The following is an 8,502-nucleotide window of genomic DNA, read 5'->3' on the forward strand; positions in this document are numbered from 1 at the left end:
ATAATAATCTTGAAGATAAATCACCATATATGTATATATAGCACCAGATTAGATATAGTAGTTATGCTAGTGATATATATAAATAGTAAACGTATGTTTTTGCATGGTTATTGTGATGCACTCAATCGTTCCAATACTGTAATAATGCCTGATAAACATGTTTTTCTTAGCTGAACATGTGTTTGAGCTAGCTTTTGCTCCTATTATAGCTTAGAAAATTTATTAACTTCTAATTGCTTAACATAACATTAATTTCTCGAGAATTATTTCAGGAGGAGTGCTATATAAGGCCAGCAAATTTTGTGATTTATAGTCATCAATTAGTTATTAACAATATTTTTAATGATGTGAGATTTCATTTAATAATAAAAAATTATTTATTTTTTTTTTTGTTTATTAAGCGATAATGAAAAATTAACGATAATTAAGAGATATAAATTAAAGCAAACAGTAATGAAAAGTTATAAAATAAAACAACTTTGACATATTTTATTTTAAATTGATTTTTTATTATGTCACAAAAGATTTTCTTATATTTTCAAATCACATAATAATGGCATGGTGGTAAAGCATGAATTTATTTTTCCACATGTGATGATGCCTTTATAGAAATGCATGTAGAAAAGGTAAACTTGAAAAGTAATCCCCGGCCCACGAATTTTCTTTCGACTCTATTTTTGGACGAGAACTCACATGACTCCCTTTTTGGACCGCTGTCTCTTCACCCCTTTTTTCCTCTGTTTTTTTTTCTTTTCTTCAGCTCTCCTATTATGTCTTTTGTCACGGTTTTAGACACACTCCAATGTTATTGTACTGACACTTGAACTTACTCAACTTCTTAAACTAAGACCAAATCAGTTTAATACTCAATATTTAGCAAAAAAGTTAATAACATAAGAGAATACAAGAGAAAAGAAGTTTTGGTGAAAAAAATATTTTATTACTCAAGTGTTTGTTACAAATGACTCACTCACCTAAACTCTAACTCTCACCTCTTATTTATAGTCATTCACTTTCTCAATGGATAGTTAGGATCAAATCTAATCTACGGTCCAGATTGAACATCTAGAACATTTACTACAAATATCTATCCTACCACATTTCTCTAAATACTTCTAGATTATTCCATACTACAAGATTTTTGCTTGTTTATAGAAATTTTTTTGTAAAAATTTTAGAAAACCTCCGTACCATATTTTATTTATGGCAAAATATGAAACTCCCATTGATTAAGACTAGTTTAAATTTTTAAGCCCATTTGCCCAAACAAATAATGAGTCCCTAATCTACTTTGATCAAATCCAAACAAATTTCACTCCAAACAAAATTTGTCCAAAAAATTAGAAGAGGAAGAAGAGTGAGATCTAATGAAACCCTAGATCTACTTGCCGCATCTCTTCGCCATTGTCACCATCAAGCTCACCGTAGCGTTTGAGATCAGAGGGAGCTTTCGTCGCTGCTGTTGTTCATCATCGTTGCTGCCATTCATGAGCTCGTCGTTGTCGCCATCAACCTTCTACATCAATGTGTTGTCTCCTTCGTATACATGCAATAACTTCATCAATGCATACTTTCCAATTCTTTCAACCCTTCAACTTCATTAACACTTAATTTCCGTATTTTCAATTGCAGCGCATGAATCTCACCGCAGTCAAAGACGCCGACAAAGTCATGGAGAGGTACGTTGAGGACTCGCTCGTGATCCTCCCTCCTCTTAGGGATTGCTACCGCACGTGTTGCAGCGGCGCGCCGTCACATGAGAAGCTTAGCCTCGTGGACGTTGGAATAGGTGCTGGTCCAGAGTTGTTTTTGCCATAGCTTGTCCAGGTGAATTTTTCGCTGCTTTTTTTTTCCTTGTGTAATTAGATTCAATTCCTTTTTTCTCTCAGATCTAAAGCTTGAGTCTAATGTGGCTTTCGTTGGTAGGTTGCATCTGTGGATAATCGGGGTCTGTCAGCCTGTTCCCTGTCCAATGGCACCATCTTCTCTTTCTTTTTCTCTTGCTTCTTCTTTGCTGCATGTCTTTTGTGCTTTTTTGCTACCTCTTAACACCGTCTCCATTGGTATGCGCCGATACTTTCCTCCTAATTTTGCTTTGTGCTAGGTTGTTTCTTTGATTATTTTTTATTCTTGATCTTTGTTTGGTTAGATTTTTTGTTCCATTAAGATCTGTTTTGAGTTCTAAGTTTGTTGATCTTTGTTTGGGTTCCTTTGATTGTGAATCCACTTGATTTAAAAACTCCGAAATTTTTTTGATTGTTGTTTATTTTAGAAGATTTATTATACAGAGGTGCTCCCCATTGAAAACTATTGTTAGCATCTTTGATAGAAATCTAAGAATTTTTGGTTAAATTATTTGGTTTGGGGTTTGTGCTGTGATAATTAGGAATTGAAATAGATTAATGGTAACCGATTAATGTTGGTGCATCTGTATTTTTGGATTTCCTAAAATTGTATGATAAAATCATTGTCCCTTATTTATCATTTATTCTAAATTCATTGTGCTCGATTTTCATCTTTCATTGGAATATTTCAGTTTTCTTACATGTTTACCAATGTCCCGGGATAACTAACATATACTTATTTGTTTATGATATTTACACCTCTCTTTTTATGTTCTTCTTCAGATTTTTTATGATTGTTGTTACCAATGGGAGCATGATTTCGGGACTTAGAGATCTTGGAGTTCATGAAATTGGCATGTTCATTAGGATGCTTGATCTGTATGTTGATTTTTTTATTTATTTTGACTACTTGGTCATTGTTTGTATAGTTTATTGGTTGTATTAAGCTCTGTTATTCAGTTCTAGGTTTCCCAATCTCTGTTTGGGTTCCTTGGATTGTCTGTCTACTTGAATTTAATAGTTTGAAGTTTTATAGTTATTTGATTATGATATTTATATCTCTCTTTTTGCGTTCTTTTTCAGGTTTTTATGATTGTTGTTACTGATGGGAGCAGAATTTTGGGACTTGGTAATCTTGGGAGTTCATGGAATTGGCATCTTCATTAGGATGCTTGATTTGTATGTTGCTTTTTTTTTTCTTTTTTTTTACTACTTGGTCTTTGTATATATTATTGGCTGCATTAAGCTCTGTTATTCAGTTATGGGTTTCCTGATATTTGTTTGGTTACCTTCGATTGCCTGTCCATTTGAGTTTAATAATTTGGAGTGTTATAGTTAATTGATTATGATATTTAGAGATCTTTTTTTACGTTCTTTTCCAGGTTTTTATGATTTTTGTTACTGATGGAAAGAAAGTTTCATGCCAAGACATTGAGCTTATAAGCAAATCCTACTAGCTTGTCAGGAAGCTAATTTAAAAAAATAAAATAAAATCTTAAAACAAAATTTGTTTACAGATGCATAATTTAACAGAAAGGTGCCTACAATTATATATGAAAAAAGATAAAGTTGTGAAAATATTTTTTACCAGAGCAAGGATAGATCCTGGATTTACATCTCTAGGTATCCATCTTGAATTTCTCTATCATGCAATTTATAGTTTTCATCCTTTTAGTTATATAAATAGTTGATTGTATGAGTTATTCAATTTTTATTTGAACAGAATGGTTATCTGTTACCTAAATTATTGATGTAATTTGTTTGATTTTTTCACCCTGTATTTAGTATAGCAGAAGCTGAAAGAAGAGAATGATGATTTGTTTAATTATTTTCACCCTGTAAACATATTTTTACTCTCATGTTCTAGTTTTTTTTTAAGTCTACCTTTTGCTATGATTGATGTCATAACCTGTATTGTTCAATTTTCTTTGAAGTGGTATCTTCCTTACTAGCAATCATTGTAAAGAATAATTTTCATTATTAGGTTTTGATCAACACAATGTAGCAAATACTATCTAAATTATTCCTAATATGTTGTTAGCTCTACCGTGTACCTTCAGAAGAAGGTGGTTTAAGAAAATGGTTGGTTCTGCTTTTTTAGTACTTGCTACAAATTCCTATTATTAGGGGTAAAAAAAATATGGATTTTCTGTAGACATTGGATATTTATTCGGGGATACAAGTGAGCATTACAGGTTTTGCTTGCCATTTGTTCATTCTTGTTTACTCTTTAGTTTTACCACACTTCTGCTTTTAATATTTTACTATCTATGAACCTACTTAAATACTAATAAATTTTATATTTTTTAAATTCTAGCACATTTAAAGGCACCCGAACAAGAGGTGTTCTTGTATTTATTCTTGGGTTCTGGATGCTAGATCTTGCCAACAATACTGTACATATAAGGTTAAAGAATTAGAATGTGCTTCTTTCTGTTATCTTTATATTGATGAAAGAAAGTAAGTTTTCTAAAAAAAATACTAGTCATCGCATGTAATTCTAGCAATTAAAGCCATCTAGCAGATTTTCTTATGAAATCAATTTGTTTGAAACAAGTCATAATAATTTGTTTTACTTTTTTATGCTGAAGAGTTATTATAGGAGAAGAGATCCTTAGGATGGCGTAGAACAACTCATGTAAAGGGTCTCTCAGAAGAATGACGATTCTATCTTTTACAGAAGCATGCTTTTTTTTTTTTATCATATTTGTATTTTGTATAGGTCTTACTTGAAGTTAATGCTTATTTTCTACTCATTGGTATTATTTATTTCTTACATGAGCAGATGGTTTCCTTTCCTGACAAATAGAGCTTGCTGTGAAGCCTGTAGCAATATTAAGGCCGCATTTCTTGTTGTTGTGGTGGGTTACTATCTGATATCATTTTATATATTGTCAGATCATATAAAATATGTAAATTTGATTGATCTGAATTATTTATTTCATACCAATTTGATTTATGTAATTTGTTTAAATTTCTGTTAATTCTATACTAATTACTAATTTCTTTAAAGTTAAATAATTTTTAGTTTGATTGATGTAATTTTTTCAATCAATAATAGTAGTTTATAGCTTTCAAATAGGTTTAGTTTCAATTTTAAATTGTTTGCAACCGTGCAGTTTGATGCAATTTTTTTGAAAATTTAGTTTTTGTGGGGGTTTTAAACTGCCACAAAAATTTCAAAACACCGCTAAAATATTCAACTCAAAACCCCCCACAAAGCAGACAAAGAACCACCACCAAATTATGTCCTGGAGGTTCTGCAAAATCGCCACAGATAAGCTCGTGGCACCTCAAATTTTGGAGGTTTGGGAAACTCCCACTAACCTTTTGGTGGGGTTTCAAACCCCCACAAACTAGAAAAATACCGTCACAAATTAACTTGAATCTTATAGTGGTATTTTGGAATCTTATAGGGCATTCTAGAACGTTTTGGAACTATCTAGAGAATTCTCAAACTCTCCAGAAAACTATACAAACATCATTAAATTTAACCTTCTAAAATTTACTGTGATATTTTTTCCACCTATTGCGCAGACGTCCTTGTTGCGTTCTGTATATGATAGCGCTCTAGGTGTTCTTGGAATTGTCACAGATCTTCACGAGTTTTTCAGATAGCTTCAGTTATTGGGAGTTCTTTTCAATTTATCAAGTATTGGATACTTGGTAGTACTCCTCTCTGTCTCACAATGTGATTAGCTAAGATTTCTTCGATTTTCTTATCAAATGATCTAATTACTACGGGCGAAACACGATTGGAGTCACCTCTACTTGGTTTCTCTCGGTCTCCATGATATGGTTTAAGCATATTCACATGAAAGACGAGATGGATCTTCATAGAAGAAGAGAGTTGTACTTTGTAAGCAACCTCCCCAACACACCCAATGATCTCAAATAACCCTTCGTATTTACGGATTAAGCCCTTATGAACATTGTGAAAGGCTTTGAATTGTTGTGGAAGAAGTTTAATCATTACCTTGTCTCCCACTTGATAGCTTGCATGCCTCCTCTTCTTATCTACTCATTTCTTCATCCTCTTTGCAGCTTTGTCGAGGTAAGAATGAGTGACATTTGCTTGTTCTTCCCATGACTTAATCATATGATAAGCTCTAGGGCTCTTTCTTGAGTAAGAGAAAGAAAGATAGTGTGGTGTAAGCGGCTGTTGTCTAGTCACAATCTTGAAGAATTTTTCCCTATGGACTCGCTCCTTTGCAGATCGTATGATAATTGAGCAATGTCCCAAAATTTTGTCTAATCCTTATGATGAGCACTTACGAAATGCCTCTCAAGTAACACTCGAGTAAGGCATTCACTCTCTCTGTCTACCCATCAGTTTGAGGATGGAAGCTTGTCGAGAAGTGAAGTTCTGATCCAAGAAGTTTGAACAACTTTGCCCATAGTCGTCCTATAAAGCGTGGATCTCAATCACTAATGATGCTCTTAGGCAATTCCCAGTACTTCACCACATTCTTGAAGAATAGTCGTGCTGCTTCCTCTGCAGTGCAATCAGTAGGGGCAGGTATAAAGGTAGCATATTTCAAGAATCGATCCACTACTATGAGGATAGATCCAAATTCCTCAAACTTCGATAAGAAAGAGATAAAATCCAAAGACACACTTTTCCACAGTCGCTTTGATGGAGGTAGAGGTTCCAACAACCTACTTAATGTCTTATTTTCAATCTTATCTTGTTGGCATACAAGACAAGTCTTCACATAATTTTCCATGTCATCCTTCATCTGAGACCAATAATAGGAAGATTCAATGAGTGCCAAGGTCCTTTGCTGACCTTGGTGATCAGCCCACTTAGTGTCATGACATTTTCTCACAAACTTTCTTCTTAGATTTTTTCACTTAGGGACATACAGACTTCTCCCTTTGGTGTAAAGAAGATCATTTTCTAGTCAAAATATTTGGTCTTACCTTCTCTAGCCAAAATATTTGGTCTTACCTTATCTAGCCAACTCCACCAACTTCTGGGCTAATGGATGATGTAACCCTTTCTTGATGATGCGTATAATGTCTCCTTCAATCATGGAAATGGCTGCCAATTCAGTCTTCAATAGACGGATGAATCCAACATCTAGCAAATCCTTGAGTTACTTTTTCAACTCCTCAAGTTCTAGCGGTGCCATCCTATAAGGTGATGAGACAGGCAGCTTCGCTCCTAATTCCAATTTAATCTTGTGATCCACCTTTCTCTTAGATGGTAGTTGCTTTGGTAACTCGGGAGGCATCATATCCTTATTTTCTTCGAAGACTTCCTTAGTTTCGAGAGGAATGTCTTCTCTTTTAGATGTTAACTCCTCTTGTAATAGAGTCAAATATATAATCTCTCCCTTCTTGATCCTTTCTTGAGTTGCATGGTGGAAAGTATCAGTGGTCCTCCAGCTTTAGAGACTGTAGAGACCATGCATAGAGACCCTTTCTCCATAACGCATATTATGCCGTAGTGTGGCATAGGTATTATATTTGCCTTCCTTTGCAAATCGAGCCCGATGACTATTTTGCAATCGTCCATGGGTGCTACTGAGAAATCCTTAAGCCCTTTCCAAGAATCAAGAGTCATCTCAACCCATTTTGCTATTCCCTTAAGGGGTTCACCTTCGGTATTCATAGGTTTGAACCATCCATTCTTTTCATTGATCTTCAACCCATGCCTCTTTGCTTCATCAAACATGATGAAGTTGTGTGTAGCACCAGTGTCGATCATAGCCATGACAGATTTTTCATTGATAAAGGCTTTGACATACATCAAGCCTTTCTTTTCTGCAGTACTTGCCTTTTTGTCCTTCACAGCATTTACGAGTTGGACATATCTAACACATTTAGTTGCTTGCGATTGAGCCTCTCGTTTCTCGGTGATAGATGCCAGAGTTTCTAACATAAGACAGTCCTTCATTTGGCATGGTCCCTTGCATATGAAATATTCTCCTTTGGGCACGAAAATCTTCTTCTTTTCCTTGTACTCTTTCTTTGAAAAGTATTTTTCTTCCTTCTTGGTTGAGAAACTCTTTTCCTTATCTCCCCCACCTTTAGTAGAACTAGGCTTGGAGGAAGACTTGGGTTTAGAGTCTTCCTGATGATACTCAGTGAGTGATTCAGCCACTACGATGGCCTTGTTGACATCCTTAACATTCCTTCTTTGTAGTTTTTGCTTTGCCTAAGGTTGGAGTCCATCAATAAAGAAGAACAATGCATCCTCTAATACTAAGTTAAGGATTTAAAGGGTAAGAGTAGTGAACTCCTTTACATAGTCGCTGATCGTACTCTTGTGCTTCAACTCCCTCAACTTCTTCCTTGCTTCATAAACCACATTCTCATGGAAGAATTAACTTTTTATCTCCCTTTTACAATCTTTCCATGTGGCTATGTTGCAAGTACCCTTCTCCATATCTACACATTTTCTCCTTCACCACAAAGTAACATTATCAGAAAGGTAGAGAGCTGCAGTCCACACCTCTATTGCTTCTTCGACCACCCTTGACCTTTAAAGTACCTCTTCATTTGCTATAAAAAGTTATCCACCTCTCGAGCGTCCTTCACGCCCTTGAACTCCTTTGACTTTGGGAGATCAATCTTTTTCATCCCTCTTATAATGGTTGGTCGAGATTTTTTCTCCTCGAACCAAACTCGAACTTCCTCAAATAGCTTCAAG

General features: G+C 34.7%; 1 long non-coding RNA gene across 5 annotated transcripts; it reads left to right on the plus strand.

The window, feature by feature from the left end:
• Positions 1,249 to 4,884, plus strand: LOC107643123. 5 transcript variants are annotated; one of them, XR_002362493.1, is made up of 7 exons: positions 1,263 to 1,526; positions 1,633 to 1,827; positions 1,927 to 2,063; positions 2,628 to 2,723; positions 2,928 to 3,023; positions 4,162 to 4,251; positions 4,630 to 4,822. It is a non-coding gene; the product is annotated as an uncharacterized LOC107643123 (long non-coding RNA). The 5 variants fall into 5 exon arrangements; XR_002362490.1 differs by having other exon boundaries at positions 1,249 to 1,526; positions 2,928 to 4,251; positions 4,630 to 4,884; XR_002362491.1 differs by having other exon boundaries at positions 1,267 to 1,526; positions 3,227 to 4,884.

Source organism: Arachis ipaensis, chromosome B05 (genome assembly GCF_000816755.2).
Source record: "Arachis ipaensis cultivar K30076 chromosome B05, Araip1.1, whole genome shotgun sequence".
In the NCBI taxonomy this organism is placed as follows: domain Eukaryota; kingdom Viridiplantae; phylum Streptophyta; class Magnoliopsida; order Fabales; family Fabaceae; genus Arachis; species Arachis ipaensis.